Below are 21,123 nucleotides of genomic sequence, written 5' to 3'. Positions count from 1 at the left end.
TTGTGCCGAACATATCCCTACCTTTTAGGCCTACCCTCCATCCTATTAAGTCCCATGTGAGAGGGAGGTCATGCCTCACTAACCTGGTGGAGTTTTTTGAAGAAGTGATCAGAATGGTTGACGAGGGAAGGGCCGTGGATGTCGTCTATATGGACTTTAGTAAAGCGTTTGACAAAGTCTCTCATGGTAGGCTGGTGAAAAAGGTTGGATCTCATGGGATAAAGGGGGAGGTGGTGAGATGGGTGGAGAACTGACTTGGTCACAGAAGACAGAGGGTGGTAGTGGAAGGGTCTTTTTCCGGCTGGAGGCCTGTGACTAGTGGTGTTCCGCAGGGCTCTGTATTGGGACCTCTGCTGTTTGTGATTTATATAAACGATCTGGAAGAAGGTGTAACTGGGGTGATCAGTAAGTTTGCGGACGACACAAAATTGGCAGGACTTGCAGATAGTGAGGAGCATTCTCAGAAGCTACAGAAGGATATAGATAGGCTGGAAATTTGGGCAAAGAAATGGCAGATGGAGTTCAATCCTGATGAATGCGAAGTGATGCATTTTGGTAGAAATAATGTAGGGAGGAGCTATACGATAAATGGCAGAACCATAAAGGGTGTAGATACGCAGAGGGACCTGGGTGTGCAAGTTCACAGATCCTTGAAGGTGATGTCACAGGTGGAGAAGGTGGTGAAGAAGGCATGTGGCATGGTTGCCTTCATAGGACGGGGCATAGATTATAAAAGTTGGGGTCTGATGTTGCAGATGTATAGAACGTTGGTTCGGCCGCATCTGGAATACTGCGTCCAGTTCTGGTCACCACACTGCCAGAAGGACGTGGAGGCTTTGGAGAGAGTGCAGAGGAGGTTTACCAGGATGTTGTCTGGTATGGAGGGGCTTAGTTATGAGGAGAGATTGGGTAAACTGGGGTTGTTCTCCCTGGAAAGACAGAGGATGAGGGGAGACTTAATAGAGGTATATAAAATTATGAAAGGCATAGATAGGGTGAACGGTGGGAAGCTTTTCCCCAGGTCGGTGATGACGTTCACGAGGTGTCATAGGTTCAAGGTGAAGGGGGGGAGGTTTAACACAGATATCAGTAGGACATATTTTACACAGAGGGTGGTGGGGGCCTGGAATGCGCTGCCGGGCAAGGTGGTGGAGGCGGACACACTGGGAACGTTTAAGACTTATCTAGATAGCCATATGAACGGAGTGGGAATGGAGGGATACAAAAGAATGGTCTAGTTTGGACCAGGGAACGGCACGGGCTTGGAGGGCCGAAGGGCCTGTTCCTGTGCCGTATTGTTCTTTGTTCTTTGTACTCATCCAGGAGTCTCTTAAAAGACCCTATTGAGTTTGCCTCCACCACCACTGATGGCAGCCAATTCCACTCGCCCACCACCCTCTGTGTGAAAAACTTCCCCCTAACATTTCCCCTGTACCAACACCCCAACACCTTAAACCTGTGTCCTCTAGTAGCAGCCATTTCCACCCTGGGAAAAAGCCTCTGAGAGTCCACCCGATCTATGCCTCTCAACATCTTATGTACCTCTATTAGGTCTCCTCTCATCCTACGTCTCTCCAAGGAGAAAAGACCGGGCTCCCTCAGCCTATCCTCATAAGGCATGCCACTTAATCCAGGCAACATTCTTGTAAATCTCCCCTGCACCCTTTCAATCTTTTCCACACCATTCCTGTGATGAGGCGACCAGAACTGAGCACAGTACTCCAAGTGGGGTCTGACGAGGGTCTCATATAGCTGCATCATTATCCCCGGACTCCTAAACTCAATCCCTCGATTGATAAAGGCCAGCACACCATACGCCTTCTTAACCACCTCCTCCACCTGCGGGGCCGCTTTTAGAGTCCTATGGACCCAGACCCGGTCCTTCTGATCCTCGACAGTACTAAGAGTCTTTCCCTTTATATTGTACTTCTTCATCCCATTTGACCTGCCAAAATGGAACACTACGCATTTTTCTGGGTTGAAGTCCATCTGCCACTTCTCTGCCCAGTCTTGCATCCTATCAATGTCCCTCTGTAACTTCTGACATCCCTCCAGACTATCCACAACCCCACCAACCTTCGTGTCATCGGCAAACTTAACAACCCATCCCTCCACTTCCTCATCCAGGTCATTTATGAAAATGACAAACAGCAAGGGTCCCAGAACAGATCCCTGGGGCACACCACTGGTGACCGACCTCCATTTAGAAAAAGACCCATCTGTACCCACTCTCTGCCTCCTTTGGGCAAGCCAGTTCTGAATCCACAGGGCAGCAGCCCCTTGGATCCCATGCCCTCTCACTTTTTCTAGAAGCCTTGCATGGGGGACCTTATCGAACGACTTGCTAAAATCCATATAAACCACATCTACCGCTTTCCCTTCGTCAATGTGTTTAGTCACATTTTCGAAGAACTCCACCAGGCTTGTAAGGCACGATCTGCCTTTGACAAAGCCATGCTGAGTATTCTTGAGCATACTAATCCTCTCTAAATGCTCATAAATCCTGTCCCTCAGGATCTTCTCCATCAGCTTACCAACCACTGAGGTTAGACTCACCGGTCGGTAATTTCCTGGGCTATCCCTATTCCCCTTCTTGGAAATAGGAACCACATCCGCAATCCTCCAATCCTCCGGCACCTCCCCCATCTCCATTGACGACGCAAAGATCCTCGCCAGAGGCTCTGCAATCTCTTCCCTCGCCTCCCACAGTAACCTGGGGTACATCCCATCCGGACCCGGCGACTTATCTATCTTGATGCCATTCAAAGATTCCAGCACAACCTCTTTGTTAAATTCCACATACTCCAACTTTTCAGTCCACCGCAAGCCCGCAGTACATCCACCCATGTCCTTCTCCTCTGTGAAAACCGAGGCCAAATACTCATTAAGCACCTCTGCCATTTCTACTGGTTCCGTACAGATTTTCCCGCCTTCACCTTTTATGGGCCCTATTCCTTCACGTCTCATCCTTTTACTCTTCACATATTTATAGAATGCGTTAGGGTTTTCCTTAATCCTACCTGCCAAGTCCTTCTCGTGACCCCTTCTGGCTCTCCTAATTTCCTTCTTTGGTTCCTTCCGACAAGCCGCATACTCATCTAGATCCCTATCTTCGCCAAGCTCTCTGAACCTTTTGTACGCTTTCCTTTTCTTCTCGACTAGGTCCCGCACAGCTTTCGTGCACCACGGTTCCTTTAACCGACCAACTCCTCCCTGTCTGCTCGGAACGTTGTCCTGTAGAACTCTAGACAGACATTCCTTGAAAAACTGCCACCTCTCTTCAGTACATTTCCCCAAGCATACCTCCTTCCAATTTACTCCCCTAATTTGCTGCCTTATGTCTTCATATTTCCCCTTACTCCATGTAAACACTTTCCTAGCTTTCCTGATCCTCTCTTTTTCCAATGCAAGCATAAAGGAGATAGAGTTATGATCGCTATCTCCAAGGTGCTCTCCCACTGAGAGATCTGACACCTGTCCAGGTTCATTGGTCAAAATCAGATCAAGTACAGCCTCTCCTCTTGTAGGCTTGTCCACATGCTGTGTCAGGAAACCCTCCTGAACACACCTAACACACACCTCCCCATCCAATCCCCTTACCCTCAGGATATTCCAATCTATGTTTGGGAAATTAAAGTCTCCCATCACAACAACCCTTCTATTACTGCATCTCTCCAGGATCTCTTTCCCTATCTGCTCCTCCACCTCCCTGTTACTATTGGGCGGCCTACAGAAAACTCCCAGCAAAGTGATCGACCGCTTCCCACTCTGAACTTCCACGCACAGAGACTCTGTAGACAATCCCTCCACAGCATACACCTTCTCTACAGCTGTGACACTACCCCTGATCAGCAGTGCCACTCCACCCCCTCTCTTGCCTCCCTCCCTGTCCTTCCTGAAACATCTGAATCCCAGCACCTGGAGTATCCAGTCCTGTCCCTGAGACATCCAAGGCTCCGTAATGGCCACCACATCACACTTCCAGGCATCGATCCATGCTCTGAGCTCATCTCCTTTATTCACTATACTCCTGGCATTAAAGTAAACACATCTCAATCCTTTGGTCTGAGCTCTCCCCTTCTCTATCCCCCGTCCATCCTCCCTCTTGCACCGTCTATAACCCTTCTCTGTTTGCGAGCTAACTTCCTCGCTCCCGGTCTCCTCATCTCGATCCCCTCCCCCCAACCTATCTAGTTTAAACTCTCCCCAGTAGCCTTAGCCAACCTTCCCGCTAGGATATTGGTCACCCTGGGATTCAAGTGCCACCCGTTTTTTGTGTACAGGTCACAGCTGCCCCTAAAGAGGTCCCAATGGTCCAGGAACCTGAATCCCTGCCCCCTGCACCAGTCCCTCAGCCACACATTCATCCTCCACCTCACTCCATTCCTGCCCTCACCCTCCCGTGGCACAGGCAGCAATCCTGAGATTACTACCTTTGCTTTCCTCCTTCTCAGCTGTCTCCCTAATTCCCTATACTCTCTTTTCATGACCCCTTCCCACTTTCTTCCCACATCAGCGGTACCAATATGTACCGCTACCCCCGGCTCCTCTCCCTCCCACCTCAGGATTTCTGGGACTCGACCAGCGACATCCTGGATCCCAGCCCCAGGGAGGCAGACCACCATCCGAGACTCCCGCCTGCCTCCGCAAAAACGCCTGTCCGACCCCCTTACCGTCGAGGCCCCAATTAACACTGCCTTCCTCCTCTTTTCCTTGGCCCTCTGAGTTACAGGGCCGGACTCCACTCCGGAGACACGGCCACTGCTGCTTCCCCCAGGCGGGCTGTCCCCCCCAGCATTACTCAGGCAGGAGTACTTGTTGTGTAGGGGCACATCCACCTGGGTGCTCTCAACCACCCGAGCCTTACCCTTCCTGGCCGTCACCCACTTGGCTTCCACCCGTGGCCCTGGTGTGACCACCTGATGATCGCTCTTGTCTATCACCTCCTCATTCTCCCTCACCTGCCTAAGATCCTCGAGCTGCACTTCCAGCTCCCTAACACGGCCCCTCAGGAACTGCAGCTCGACACACCCCTCACAGATGTCGATGTCCAGGAGGCCAGGTGCCTCCAGGACCTCCCACATCCTACACTGGGAACAACACACTGGCTTCACACTCATATTTGACCCTTTATACCAAGGTACACAGAGAAAAGTAAATAAGAATTAAAACTCACCCCTGCTCGCCCTGTCCCCTGAAGCCCTGTGAGCCAAAGCCCTTATAGCTCTCACTCTGCTTCCCACTCACTCCCCTGCCCGCTCCCAACGCTGCCCGCTGTATACTGCAGCCTACCTTTTATACTTCGCGCGCTTGAAAAACCCTTCCCAGACTCCTTAGCAGCCCACTTCCGGTTTTCAGTTTAAAATTAAGAAAGGAAAAATACTGCTCGAAAAACATAGGCAAAAAAAACACAATAAATAAATAAATCTCTCACCAGCACTCCTGCCACAAGTCACTCCCTCTCTGCTTGCTCCAGTGGAACAATGACGGGGGGCTTCTTCACACAGAGAGTGATGGGAGTGTGGAATGAGCTGCAGATGAAGTGGTGAATGTGGGCTCACTTTTAACATTTAAGAAAAACTTGGACAGGTACATGGATAAGAGGGGTGTGGAGGGATATGGTCCAGGTGCAGGTCAATGGGACTAGGCAGAAAAATGGTTCGGCACAGACAAGAGGGGCCAAAGGGCCTGTTTCTGTGCTGTAATGTTCTATGGTTCTATATAGGCGCGGGGAGAATGTGCAAACTCCACATAGGTAGCCACCCAAGGCTGGGATCGAACTTAGGTCCCTGGTGCTATCAAGCAGCAATGTTAGCCATTGTGCCACCGTGCCGCCCTATATAAAGCATTTGCTGTATTTAATCGATATTTTTGGTAGTCGAGTCAGGCATTTTCTGTGGTGTGGAGTGTGTAGGTGACAGCTGTACAATAAGAAGTCTCAGATCACCAGGTTAAAGTCCAACCGGTTTATCTGGAATCACGAGCTTTCAGAGCGCTGCTCCCTCATGGAGTAAGTCTCACCTGCTGAAGGAGCAGCGCTCCGAAAGCTCATGAATCCAAATAAACCTGTTGGACTTTAACCTGGTGTTGTGAAACCCCAGGAACAGTTAACATTGGAACCTTACGAGGGAGATCACTTTTAACATTGTTGTTGTAGGAACGTACAGGCCACCAGCGAAGCAGAAGAAATTTTTGCCTCAGATCTGAACCCAAGGAGGGATGAGAAAGTGGCCACCCCAGTCCAACGCCGACATCTCCACATCACAGTTTTATAACTTCGGGATAAGTGTTATAAAAAATATTTTAATGCAGCCTACATTTCAGATCAAATTCAACCTTTTGCAGACCCTTTGATAACGAACTATGTTCATTGGCTAACTCCCAGAAACGGAATAGGAAAATATCTGCATAATTATAATCAATTCGACGTAGTAAATCTTCCCAAAAGTTTATTCGGGCAACAAAGGTGATTTCAATTCGACATGATTTACATTGAGGTAATCGTGAGCCGTTTGAACAGAAAATGCTGAGCATTTCGGCTACTGTGAATCAGAAGTGTTTTTGTGTTTGTGTTTCTCTATTTCTTTTTGGGGAAGGGCGGAGGGGCGGGTAGGAGAGGGCTGGAGGGAGCACCAAGTTGATTTGTTGATAAATGCTCAGTCTAAGGGGCACTGTGACAAACAGCAGTGTCTGGAGCCAGGGAAAATTATGTTCGTTGCAGTAAGATAACACATGAATCTAAAATAGGATACAGTTAAAGCAGGAAAATTACAGGGAAGACATGACAGATCTCTATGCTCAGTGGAATTCTTCTCCTGTAATATATGCAAAGTAATGGACGTCACCAATAACCTGGGCATCGTATTTTACTTTTATTCTTGTCACTCTGCCCGTACGTGCTGCCAAGACATTTTTAGGGGGCTATTTCATGGTGGACAACATGAGCAAGTTGATCGGCTTGATTCACTTCAGCATCCCCTGTTCGTTAGTTACCTTGGAAATTCTTTCTTTTCATGTATCTCGCCATTCCCATGTGAAAACCTCTCTTCAAGAGCAGTTCGGACAAAGGAATGAAATCCTGCCCAATGTCTGATCTTAAAACTTGCGCACAGGCGTCTTTGTTGCATGGCGCTCTGTTGGTAAAATGGCAACATTGCAGATTCATTTTTCTCTCGCCATAGCAACCTCTCTCTCTCGCCTGAAAAACTTGCGAGGCCAACTCAAGTGGCATTTTTGCATCAAGCACAGTAGCTGCTGCCTTTGCGTGGGGCATGCACACTATTCACTGTTTCCGTTTCTATTCCTGTACCGTGCACAGTGTGTTCCTGCAACACGCTGACTGTATTGTTATCAATTCAATTTGTTAACTTGAAGTGGAAAAAACAACAGAATTGTAATTTCTACTTCATCGACAAAACCCCGCCCCATGATTCTACTCCGTCCCTGACTCTTCCCTTCCATCTTCAGCATTTCTAGTTGCACTTGAGTCATTGGTTTGTCGATCGTATCTCCAGCATGCTCACCAATTCCCACAGTGCCCTTGATTATATTCGCTCGTTCACCATGTTTATTTTGAATACTGTCTTCATTTAATCAATATCTTCCCAATCGTAGAAGAAATCATAGAAACCCTACAGTGCAGAAGGAGGCCATTCAGCCCATCGAGTCTGCACCGACCACAATCCCACCCAGGCCCTACCCCCACATATTTACCCGCTAATCCCTCTAACCTACACATCCCAGGACTCTAAGGGGCAATTTTTTTTTTAACCTGGCCAATCAACCTAACCCGCACATCTTTTGGAAGGAAACCGGAGCACCCGGAGGAAACCCACGCAGACACGAGGAGAATGTGCAAACTCCACACAGACAGTGACCCGAGCCGGGAATCGAACCCGGGACCCTGGAGCTGTGAAGCAGCAGTGCTAACCACTGTGCTACCGTGCCGCCCTATCGTTCAATTTGTCCTTGTGATGCCTCCTTCATAAACTGTGCTCCTGAAATTCTATTATTTTACGGGAAAAGAGGGAATCTCTTGTTAAGCAACAAAGTCAATAAGCTGCCGTGCCCTATGGGAGTGCGCTAGAATGCCAGTTAGACCAAAGCCTATGAACCATCCTGACAGATGTGCATTCATTGGACTCCGGCGAAAAGCAACAGACCTGACCATATGAACACTGAATGCCCCGTGAGTAGCCAGACACCATGAAAAGGAACAACTCTTTGAAGTAATTTGAACGGTCGGTAACATCACAAGTGTCTTAAACTACGGCTTAACTGTGTAAGACTATGCAATGACTTACTGAAAACTATAGCGCTGCTCCTAACTAAAATTAAGAAACTGTGTCGGTGGTTACGGATAGAAGTCCAGGTTAGGTGGATTGACTATGCTAATTTGCCCCTTAGTGTGAGAGCATGTGTAGTTATGTGGATTAATGGGGAACATGCATAAGGTTACGGGGATATGTCAGTCAGTGAGCATGGGTAAGGGGTTTCGGTGCAGAATCGATGGGCCAATTGGCCTGCTTCTGCATTGTATCGATTATGTGACTCTATGGAGATGGAATTTAGAAATAACATGACAAGGATCCGGATTTCCTTCATTGCTCACAACAGGCATTCTGCACCCTATCATCACAATGAAAAGATTATTTTATACTCATAGAATCATAGAATCATAGAAATCCTACAGTGCAGAAGGAGACCATTCGGCCCATCGAGTCTGCACCGACCACAATCCCACCCAGGCCCTACCCCCACATATTTACCCGCTAATCCCACTAACCTACTCATCTTTTACCTTAGCATTCCATTCTCTGACACTTTTTCTGAAACCAATGGGGATGTATCATTTGCCCCATTACTCCAGTATTCTCTCTGTAAAAAAGCCTCTGCATGCCTCTTGAGAGCAGTTGTCTGGTCTACGACTTTTCTGCTCTTCAAGCAATAGAAAGCACCTTGCATTTTGTGTGTTATAATCTCTCACCCAGTTCCAAACAATACTTTTCTTCCTGCTAAAATCCAGCACTTACATAAGAACATAAGAAATAGGAGCAGGAGTAGGCCATCTAGCCCCTCGAGCCTGCCCCGCCATTCAATAAGATCATGGCTGATCTGACGTGGATCAGTACCACTTACCCGCCTGATCCCCATAACCCTTAATTCCCTTACCAATCAGGAATCCATCCATCCGCGCTTTAAACATATTCAGCGAGGTAGCCTCCACCACCTCAGTGGGCAGAGAATTCCAGAGATTCACCACCCTCTGGGAGAAGAAGTTCCTCCTCAACTCTGTCTTAAACCGACCCCCCTTTATTTTGAGGCTGTGTCCTCTAGTTTTAACTTCCTTACTAAGTGGAAAGAATCTCTCCGCCTCCACCCTATCCAGCCCCCGCATTATCTTATAAGTCTCCATAAGATCCCCCCTCATCCTTCTAAACTCCAACGAGTACAAACCCAATCTCCTCAGCCTCTCCTCATAATCCAAACCCCTCATCTCCGGTATCAACCTGGTGAACCTTCTCTGCACTCCCTCCAATGCCAATATATCCTTCCTCATATAAGGGGACCAATACTGCACACAGTATTCCAGCTGGGGCCTCACCAATGCCCTGTACAGGTGCATCAAGACATCCCTGCTTTTATATTCTATCCCCCTCGCAATATAGGCCAACATCCCATTTGCCTTCTTGATCACCTGTTGTACCTGCAGTCTGGGCTTTTGCGTCTCATGCACAAGGACCCCCAGGTCCCTTTGCACGGTAGCATGTTTTAATTTGTTTCCATTGAGATAGTAATCCCATTTGTTATTATTTCCTCCAAAGTGTATAACCTCGCATTCATCAACGTTATACTCCATTTGCCATATCCTCGCCCACTCACTCAGCCTGTCCAAATCTCTCTGCAGATCTTCTCCGTCCTCCACACGATTCACCTTTCCACTTATCTTTGTGTCGTCTGCAAACTTCGTTACCCTACACTCCGTCCCCTCCTCCAGATCATCTATATAAATGGTAAATAGTTGCGGCCCGAGTACCGATCCCTGCGGCACGCCACTAGTTACCTTCCTCCAACCGGAAAAACACCCATTTATTCCGACTCTTTGCTTCCTGTCAGATAGCCAGTCCCCAATCCACTTTAACACACAACCCCCAACTCCGTGTGCCCTAATCTTCTTCAGCAGCCTTTTATGGGGCACCTTATCAAACGCCTTTTGGAAATCCAAAAACACCGCATCCACCGGTTCTCCTCCATCAACCGCCCTAGTCACATCTTCATAAAAATCCAACATGTTCGTCAAGCACGACTTTCCCCTCATGAATCCATGCTGCGTCTGATTGATCGAACCATTTCTATCCAGATGCCCTGCTATCTCCTCTTTACAAACAACAAAGAACAAAGAACAATACAGCACAGGAACAGGCCCTTCGGCCCTCCAAGCCCGCGCCGCTCCCCGGTCCAGGATTGAATCCTGAATCCAGGATCCCCGCCCAATTTTCCAGCCTATCTACATACCAATATCCTATCCACCGAGCTGTCCCTCACAGCTACGATGCTTTGTTCATTACAACCTATTAACTCACCCCCACCCCCCCATTCCCGACCATGTGATCTCCAGGGAGAGGCGAAAACCCAGAGTGAAAAACCCCAGGGCCAATATGGGGAAAAAAAAATCTGGGAAATTCCTCTCCGACCCCCTGAGGCGATCGAAACGAGTCCAGGAGATCACAATGGCCCTGATCGGAAAATGCTTCCCAACCCTAGTCATTTCCACTTCCACGAACACCATATGAATTCCCTGCCCCCGAGACAGGTTCCCAACTATCCGCAGTCTCGCTCTGTACTGGCACCAGCAAGATGATCATAGAATGAAGCCATGAAACGAGAAACAAGGAACAATTAGCCCGCGCCGCTCCCTGGTCCAAACTAGACCACTCTTTTGTATCCCTCCATTCCCACTCCGTTCATATAGCTGTCTAGATAAGTCTTAAATGTTCCCAGTGTGTCCGCCTCCACCACCTTGCCCGGCAACACATTCCAGGCCCCCACGACCCTCTGTGTGAAATATGTCCTTCTGATATCTGTGTTAAACCTCCCCCCCTTCACCTTGAACCTATGACCCCTCGTGAACGTCACCACCGACCCGGGGAAAAGCTTCCCACCGTTCACCCTATCTATGCCTTTCATAATTTTATACACCTCTATTAAGTCTCCCCTCATCCTCCGTCTTTCCAAGGAGAACAACCCCAGTTTCCCCAATCTCTCCTCATAACCAAGCCCCTCCATACCAGGCAACATCCTGGTAAACCTCCTCTGTACTCTCTCCAAAGCCTCCACGTCCTTCTGGTAGTGTGGCGACCAGAACTGGACGCAGTATTCCAAATGCGGCCGAACCAACGTTCTATACATCTGCAACATCAGACCCCAACTTTTATACTCTATGCCCCGTCCTATAAAGGCAAGCATGCCATATGCCTTCTTCACCACCTTCTCCACCTGTGACGTCACCTTCAAAGATCTGTGGACTTGCACACCCAGGTCCCTCTGCGTCTCTACACCCTTTATGGTTCTTCCATTTATCGTGTAGCTCCTCCCTACATTATTCCCACCAAAATGCATCACTTCGCATTTATCAGGATTGAACTCCATCTGCCATTTCCTTGCCCAAATTTCCAGCCTATCTATATCCTTCTGTAGCCTCTGACAATGTTCCTCTCTATCTGCAAGTCCTGCCAGTTTTGTGTCGTCCGCAAACTTACTGATCACCCCAGTTACTCCTTCTTCCAGATCATTTATATAAATCACAAACAGCAGAGGTCCCAATACAGAGCCCTGCGGTACACCACTAGTCACAGGCCTCCAGCCGGAAAAAGACCTTTCCACTACCACCCTCTGTCTTCTATGACCAAGCCAGTTCTCCACCCATCTAGCCACCTCCCCCTTTATCCCATGGGATCCAACCTTTTTCACTAGCCTACCATGAGGGACTTTGTCAAATGCTTTACTAAAGTCCATATAGACAACATCCACGGCCCTTCCTTCGTCAACCATTTTGGTCACTTCTTCAAAAAACACCACCAGGTTAGTGAGGCATGACCTCCCTCTCACAAAACCATGTTGACTATCGTTAATGAGTTTATTCCTTTCTAAATGCGCATACATCCTATCTCTCAGAATCTTCTCCAACAACTTCCCCACCACGGACGTCAAGCTCACCGGCCTATAATTACCCGGGTTATCCTTCCTACCCTTCTTAAATAACGGGACCACATTGGCTATCCTCCAATCCTCTGGGACCTCACCTGTGTCCAGTGACGAGACAAAGATTTGCGTCAGAGGCCCAACGATTTCACCTCTCGTCTCCCTGAGCAGCCTTGGATAGATTCCATCAGGCCCTGGGGATTTGTCAGTCTTTATATTCTCTAACAAACCTAACACTTCCTCCTTTGTAATGGAGATTTTCTCCAACGGTTCAACACTCCCCTCCGAGACACTCCCAGTCAACACATCCCTCTCCTTTGTGAATACCGACGCAAAGTATTCATTTAGGATCTCCCCTACCTCTTTGGGCTCCAAGCATAAGTCCCCACTTTTGTCCCTGAGAGGTCCGATTTTTTCCCTAACAACCCTTTTGTTCCTAACGTATGAATAAAATGCCTTGGGATTCTCCTTAATCCTGTCTGTCAAGAACATTTCGTGACCCCTTTTTGCTCTTCTAATTCCCCGTTTGAGTATTTTCCTACTTTCATTGTACTCCTCCAGAGCTCCCTCCGTTTTTAGCTGATTGGACCTAACATACGCCTCTCTTTTCCTTTTGACCAGTCCCTCAATTTCCCTGGTTATCCACGGTTCTCTAATCCTACCCTTCCTATCCTTTTTTTTTACAGGCACATGCTTGTCCTGTAGCCCTAACAACCGTTCCTTAAAAGACTGCCACATACCAGATGTGGATTTACCCTCAAACAGCCTCTCCCAATCAAGAGCTGCCAATTTCTGCCTGATCCCAATAAAGTTAGCCTTCCCCCAATCCAACACCTTACCCTTGTGACACCATTCATCCTTTTCCATCACTATCCTAAAGCTAACAGAATTGTGGTCACTATTTGCCACATGTTCCCCAACCAAAACTTTGAAGACCTGACCGGGCTCATTCCCCAGTACCAGGTCCAGTATAGCCCCCTCTCTAGTCGGGCTGTCCACATATTGTTCCAACGAACCCTCCTGTACACATTTTACAAATTCCTCCCCATCCAGAGTCCCTGCCCTCAGCGATTTCCAGTCTATACCAGGGAAATTGAAGTCTCCCACTACAACAACCCTATATTTCCTGCACCTATCCAGTATCTCCTGACATATCCATTCTTCCACTTCCCTTGGGCTGTTGGGGGGCCTGTAGTACACCCCCAACATAGTGACTGCGCCTTTCCTGTTTCTAAGCTCCACCCAGAGTGACTCGCTACACGACTCCTCCGAATTGTCCTCCCTCTGCACCGCTGTAATATGCTCTCCAACCAATACCGCTACTCCCCCACCTCTTTTGGCCCCTCCTCTGTCTCGCCTAAAACACCTGTACCCTGGAATATTCAGCTGCCAGTCCTGTCCCTCTTTCAACCAAGTCTCTGTCACCGCAACCACATCCAAATTCCTCGTGCGCATTAAGGCCCCAAGTTCGTCTGTTTTACCTGCTACGCTCCTTGCATTGAAGCATAAGCACTCCAGACCCCCAGGCTCAGTGAGGTCGTCCTCCCCCAGAGTGCTCTTCTTCTTTGCCAGCCTTGTCCCAGCCCCAAGCTCGTCCCCAGCCACCACACCTATAGACCTAATAGTTTGATCCCCACCCCCCTGCCATACTAGTTTAAACCCCCCCGAACTGCATTAGCAAAGCTCCCAGCCAGGATATTTGTGCCCTTCCAACTTAGTTGTGACCCCTCCCTCTTGTACAGGTGCCATCCTCTCCTGAAAACCTCCCATTGGTCTATGAAAATAAAGCCCTCCCTCCTGGACCAGTCCTTTAGCCAGGCATTCATTTGAACCAACTCCCTATTCTTAGCCTCACTGGCACGAGGCATTGGGAGCAGCCCAGAGATGGCCACCCTAGTGACCCTACTTTTTAACCTATTTCCCAACTCCCTGAATTGCTCTCTTAGGATCCCCCAACTCTTCCTATCTACGTCATTTCCACCAATGTGTATAATGACATCCGTTTCTTTATCTTCCCCTTTTAATATGCCTCCTATCCGCTCGGAGACATCCGTGACCCCAGCACCAGGTAGGCAGACTACCATCCTGGAGTCCCGTTCGCCCCCACAGAATCGCCTGTCTGTGCCTCTAACTGACGCATCCCCCACCACTATCGCTCTCCTAACCCCTCTCTTCCCTTTCCGGGCCACAGAGCCTGACTGTGTGCCAGTGACCTGGTCACTGTGTCTTACCCCTGGAGAGGCACACTCCTCCACACTATCTAAAACAATGTACCTGTTTTGGAGTGGGACAACCACAGGTGACCCCTCTTCTAACTGTCCACTCCCCTCCCCTCTCACACCTGTCACCAAGCCCTTCCTATTTTGAGACACCTCTGGAGTCCTCCCTTGTACTTTACCCTTCTGCCCTTTACTCCTCCTAACTGTGACCCACGTGTCATTCTCCCGATGCCCCGGTGTAACTAGTTGCCTATAATTGCTGTCAATTTTTCTCCCATTTTCCCTGACTAGGCTAAGGTCAGCGATCTGCAGCTCCAGTTCCCTAACACGGTCCCTCAAGAGCTGCAGTTCCATGCACCTGGCACATATGTGAACCTCTGGGAAGCTAGGTGTTTGCAGGAACTCCCACATCCCACATCGGAAGCACTGAACTGGCCGATCACTCATACCTGCCCTTATCCTTTATAGGGTTGGGTAAAAAATAACTAGCCTTGCCTCGCCCTTTCAGCCTAAGCCCTGTGAGCCAAAGCCCTTATAGTTCACACTCTGCTACCCACTCACTCCACTGCCCGCTCCCGACGCTGCCCGCTGTATAGTGCAGACGGCTTTTTATGCTCCCGGCGAACCCCCCAAGTAACTGCCTTTTATACTAAGACTCAACCTCCCAGAATCCCCTTCAGCTGACCTCACTTCCTCAACTCAAAACCCTGAAAAAAGCCCGCGAAATATACTATGAATACCCTTAAATGAATAAATGAATAATTAAATCACTTCTTAGCTTACTCTCAGCACTCCTGCTAAGACTCTCTCCCCCAGTCTCACTCCAGTTAAACAAAGAGATCGAACCCCCCAGGTAACTGCCTTTTATACTAAGAGGACCACTTGGAGGATGATCCTCACGGCGACCTTCCTGACGGGTATTGCACCCATAGAACACCCCATCTACCCACGATTCCACGGGGTAACCTTCAACACATCCGAGGCACTGTGTGTGCCAGCTGAACCGGACCCTATGGACAGTAGGACTTATTTTAATGCATGGCTACAAATTTACCCGGGTATCAACGAGATCTGCTTCACTTGTACCTTAGAAAGATTCCAAACCTGCATTCAACGACGGGACCTTCGGAACAGAGACGGCTGCACTTTCGGGACCATCTGCGCCCTCCCCGACAACCCATTGATTACAACACCACAGGACATTTTAAAGCCGGACATGGACATTTGCGGCTATTACGGACTTGTTGAGGCTCCCGCAGTCTCACTGTATGCATGCTTTGCGCCGCCTCCAACACGGGCCCCCACGACTACAACACCCGAAATCTTACCCTGCCCCTTGCAAAGCAGGGGACCGGAGGGAGGACTGGTGTTGTGCAACGAGGGGGAGATTGTATGTGAAAATGTGAAACATGAGGTCGTACCTGTCCTGATTGATATTTCAGGAATTCAGGTGCCAGAGTATTGCTCGGAGCAGACACAAGACATGTACCGAATGTTGGAGAGGGAGACCATAAAACGGGCCATTGACTCAATGGGGGCTCCACATTACAGGGGAAACACAAACACACACAGGAATAAAAGGGATATTGTCAATAACATGTTCACGGGGTTAAACACAGGATCCACAGTGGTTAAATCCATTGACATCCAGTGCCTTAACAACAAAATTGAACAACTAAAGGGGGTGATGAAGAACATCTTACGGCGGTCACTAGACCAACAGGCTGAGCAAACCTTTCTAGGGGAAGCGGGCACCCACATCCAATTAGATGGGATTGCAGTACTAGAAGCGCACGCCCGGACCATTAACACCTCATAGACAGGGAGAGGGAGGACACTGCCCGGGTACAACAGGGACAGCTATGCCATGCATATGGTCAGTGGATGGTAGCACAAGTACGACACAATCTGGACCAGGTACACAGCGGGGAGGTGCCCGACTGGATCGACAGCGCCCAGCTAGCGCAACTCGCAGATCAGAAGGGGGTGCTGGATGACCGGACCCTGAAAGGGATGACACGGGTGTATCCAGTGATCCCCGACTGCGAGGTTAGTGAGGGCACCGGGATAGGAATGGTTCTGTTGGTTCCAACAGTCACACAGGACGTGGGGCCATTCCCGATCTTCCGGATTGAAAACATTGGTGTTGTTAGGGGCAATACCTCCCTCCGCTACCACATAACCAAAACCATGGCCATGTCCAGGCATGGTATAATGTCCAGTGTCTCTCTCACAGGGTGCAAACAGTGGGGAGAGATCACCATCTGTCCACACCCACTGAGACAAGGAGAGGCAGCAGAGTATAGGTTTAACCGGACACAGGACTGCACCCTAGAAATTACACCCATAGATCCACACTTCGCCCGGGCAGGATACGGAGGACGGGGTAGATACTGTGTGGCCACCACCCATACATCATTTATATACAATGGACTAACATGCCCAATCCCCAACCCAAACTTCTGTTTCACCCCGCGCAGACCGGTCACTATAGGTCAGGCTCACATCACCAATATCCAAAATAGACAGACAGTAACTTTAATGCCACAGACCCTCTAAAGGATAACTTAAAAGACTATCAGGAACCCGAGCAAGCCCCCATCCCACACCTGACTGAAGTTCTAAGGGAGCTCCGACTCAGAGTAGGACACTCCGTCCGGTTATACCATCAGCTACAATCACATATCAAAACCTTGGAGCAGGACACCGAAACGGCATTACAAAGCCAAACATGGGCACAGAAGGTGTGGGACTGGGGTCTAAACGTAAACATTCACCCCTGGATCCGAATCATTTCACATACACTGGTTGTCATCCAACTCATCTGAGCACTTTCCTGGGGAGTAGCGACATGCTACACATACCGCCAGCGGAAGAAAACGAAACCACGTAAAAACGTAGTTCGGACAATTGGCGTGGTCGGACAGTTAACAAATCGGGAGGATTACTCCCGCATACACTTAATTTGAGAAGCTCCCGGGGCTCCCCCAAACTGTACAACTGCAGCGTGCAGAGGCAGGGAGCACCGGACACAAATTTGTAAAAAGGGGAAGAAAATCGGTCTGAGGGAGGTGGAACAAGTCGACTCCTGACCGACAGGGGGGAACTGCAAGCGGACACAAATTTCTGTGGTTCTTTAGATAAATATTTAGAACATAGAAACATAGAATAGTACAGCACAGAACAGGCCCTTCGGCCCATGCTGTTGTGCCGAGCTTTGTCTGAAACCCAGATCAAGTTATTTCCTCCCTATCATCCCGAAGTACTCCATGTGCCTATCCAATAGCTTCTTAAATGTTCCTAAAGTTTCTGACTCCACTATCACTGCAGGCAGTCCATTCCACACCCCAACCACTCTCTGAGTAAAAAACCTACCTCGGACATCCTTCCTATATCTCCCACCATGAACCCTATAGTTATGCCCCCTAGTTACCACTCCATTCACCCGAGGAAATAGTCTTTGAACGTTCACTCTATCTATCCCCCTCATCATCTTATAAACCTCTATCAAGTCTCCTCTCAACCTCCTCCGCTCCAAAGAGAAAAGCCCAAGTTCCCTCAACCTTTCCTCATAAGACCTACCCTCCAAACCAGGCAGCATCCTGGTAAATCTCCTGTGCACTCTTTCCAGTGTCTCCACATCCTTCTTATAGTGAGGTGACCAGAACTGCACACAATATTCCAAATGTGGTCTCACCAAGGTCCTGTACAGTCGCAGCATAACCCCACGGATCTTAAACTCAAACCCCCTGTTAATGAACGCCAACACACTATAGGCCTTCTTCACGGTTCTATCCACTTGAGTGGCAACCTTCAGAGATCTATGGATATGAACCCCAAGATCTCTCTGTTCCTCCACATTCTTCAGAACACTACCTTTGACCCTGTAATCCACATTTAAATTTGTCCTACCAAAATGAATCACCTCGCATTTGTCAGGGTTAAACTCCATTTGCCATTTTTCAGCCCAGCTCTGCATCCTATCTATATCTCTTTGCAGCCTACAACAGCCCTCCACCTCATCCACTACTCCACCAATCTTGGTGTCATCAGCAAATTTACTGATCCACCCTTCAGCCCCCTCCTCCAAGTCGTTTATAAAAATGACAAATAGCAGAGGACCAAGCACTGATCCCTGTGGCACTCCGCTGGTAACCGGTTTCCAGTCCGAAACTTTTCCATCCACCACCACCCTCTGTCTTCTGTTCGATATGATGTGGAGATGCCGGCGTTGGACTGGGGTAAGCACAGTAAGAAGTCTCACAACACCAGGTTAAAGTCCAACAGGTTTATTTGGTTTACAAAATAAACCTGTTGGACTTTAACCTGGTGTTGTGAGACTTCTTATTCTGTTAGATAGCCAGTTACCTATCCAATTGGCCAAACTTCCCTCTATCCCACACATCCTTACTTTCTTCATAAGCCAACTATGGGGGACTTTATCAAACGCCTTACTAAAATCATCTGCACTACCTTCATCTACATACTTAGTTACCTCCTCAAAAAATTCTATCAAACTTGTGAGGCAAGACTTGCCCTTCACAAATCCGTGCTGACTATCCCGGATTAAGCTGCATCTTTCTAAATGGTCGTAAATCCTATCCCTGAGGACCTTTTCCATCAACTTACCGACCACCGAAGTAAGACTAACCGGCCTATAATTACCAGGGTCATTTCTATTCCCTTTCTTAAACAGGGGAACCACATTCGCCACTCTCCAGTCCTCTGGCACCACCCCCGTGGACAGTGAGGACGCAAAGATCAATGCCAAAGGCTCTGCTATCTCATCCCTTGTCTCCCAAAGACTCCTAGGATATATTTCATCAGGCCCAGGGGACTTATCAACTTTCAGTTTATTCAAAATTGCTAGTACATCTTCCCTCCGAACATCTACTTCCTCCAGCCTATCAGCCTGTGACACCCTGTCTTCCTCAAAAACATGGCCCCTCTCCTTGGTGAACACTGAAGAAAAGTATTCATTCATCACCTCTCCTATCTCTTCTGACTCCATGCACAAATTCCCACTGCCGTCCTTGACCGGCCCCAACCTCACCCTGGTCATTCTTTTATTCCTCACATAAGAGTAAAAGGCCTTGGGGTTTTTGTTGATCCGACCCACCAAGGACTTCTCATGCCCCCTCGTAGCTCTCCTAAGCCCCTTTTTGAGCTCATTTCTTGCTAACTTGTAACCCTCCATCGAGCCAACTGATCCTTGTTTTCTCAACCTTACATACGCTTCCTTCTTCCTCTTGACAAGACATTCCACCTCTTTTGTGAGAGGTGGAATTTCTCAGAATAAAATCAAATAAATGAAACAGGACAAAGCAGCACCCAGGCACAAAGTGTGAACAGACAAGCAGGTCTTTTAAAAGGCAGAAACAAGGCTGACAAAAGGACTCAGGAACTCACATTAGCATTTAATTAAATTGGCTCCAAGGATATCAGGAAGCCCTTATCAAACACTTCATAAGGTCTCTGTGACCTGGAAGACTTCCTGATATCCAAATGAACAGCTATTGTATAAGAAACTCCGGAGATCTCAAGCAATTATCACCTCCCTAGACTGGGCAATCACCAGACCTAACACATCAACTCTGCATCTAAAAACCCATTAAACAGGATGACTATATCAGAACACCATTGTTGTGGGAAAAATCCACCAGTAGTCAGACTTCGAGATTCAGAAAATACGATTTATTAAACGGAGCTCCGTGGAGAAAAGCGCTATGGTCATAGAACACTTTTTCTCAATTGTATACCGGGAGCGATTCAAATTTATACCCTTTACACAATGGGTTAGACCGGTGATTCGAAGATTATCACATTTACAAGTATTTAGCATTTCATGAATGGGTACATTTCCACATATTTACAAGAATACAAACAGGTATGGACATTTAGCATTTTATGAATGGGTCTATCAATGGCTAGTTTCGTCTTGGGCGGGTGTTAATCGGTTCCCTCGCATTCATATTTCCCGCCTTCCTCTAGCATTAATCTAAGCTCTTTGTTTAGGGGTTTCCTTATCTTAAAGATGTTTCGACCCTTGGTTTTGGCTTCCTGAGGTGTTTATTTGCTATGAGTCACTGTCTGTACTTTGTAAGTGGTTTGTCTGTCAGGATTCTGGCTTGACGTTATTTCTGGAAAGCGGGAGCCTGTGGCTGTTTTCTGGCTTCTTTCACAGTTAACCCTGTGTGTGCCAGGCAGCCATTTCAGAGTGTGCTTTCTTGCGCTGCCATTTTAAAGTGTGCCCCCCCCTTGTATTTTCCCCTTACACCATAAACAAACCATTTACACATCAACCACAGAATGGTCAGAGTCAAATACTGTAAACAAAACATGAACATTTGAATCATATAAAGTGTCAAAGTTCGAGTATAACTGTAGCCTATTGCGGCGGGCTGTCAGAGTGCTTTCGGGACAGTGCTGTTTGTATGTCCTGATTGCACCTCCATCGACGTTAATAAAGCTGTACCGCTGTTGAACCTGACTCTGAGTCCGAAGTGGTTGTGTTCGCCCACTCGCGCTAACAGCACGGACAGATATAACATCGCTCACGACAGTATAACTGGCAATCCAGATTCACATCTGTAAAACACCACCATTATCTAAAATATCCTGTATTTGAGTTTTGTTGTTCCGGATTTGGGGATTGTATGGGCTCAGAGCTTGATATTTTCAAACTGCCACAACAGATTATGAA

This window comes from Mustelus asterias, chromosome 27, assembly GCF_964213995.1.
Source record: "Mustelus asterias chromosome 27, sMusAst1.hap1.1, whole genome shotgun sequence".
NCBI classification, from domain to species: domain Eukaryota; kingdom Metazoa; phylum Chordata; class Chondrichthyes; order Carcharhiniformes; family Triakidae; genus Mustelus; species Mustelus asterias.
This window is presented reverse-complemented; position numbering follows the sequence as displayed.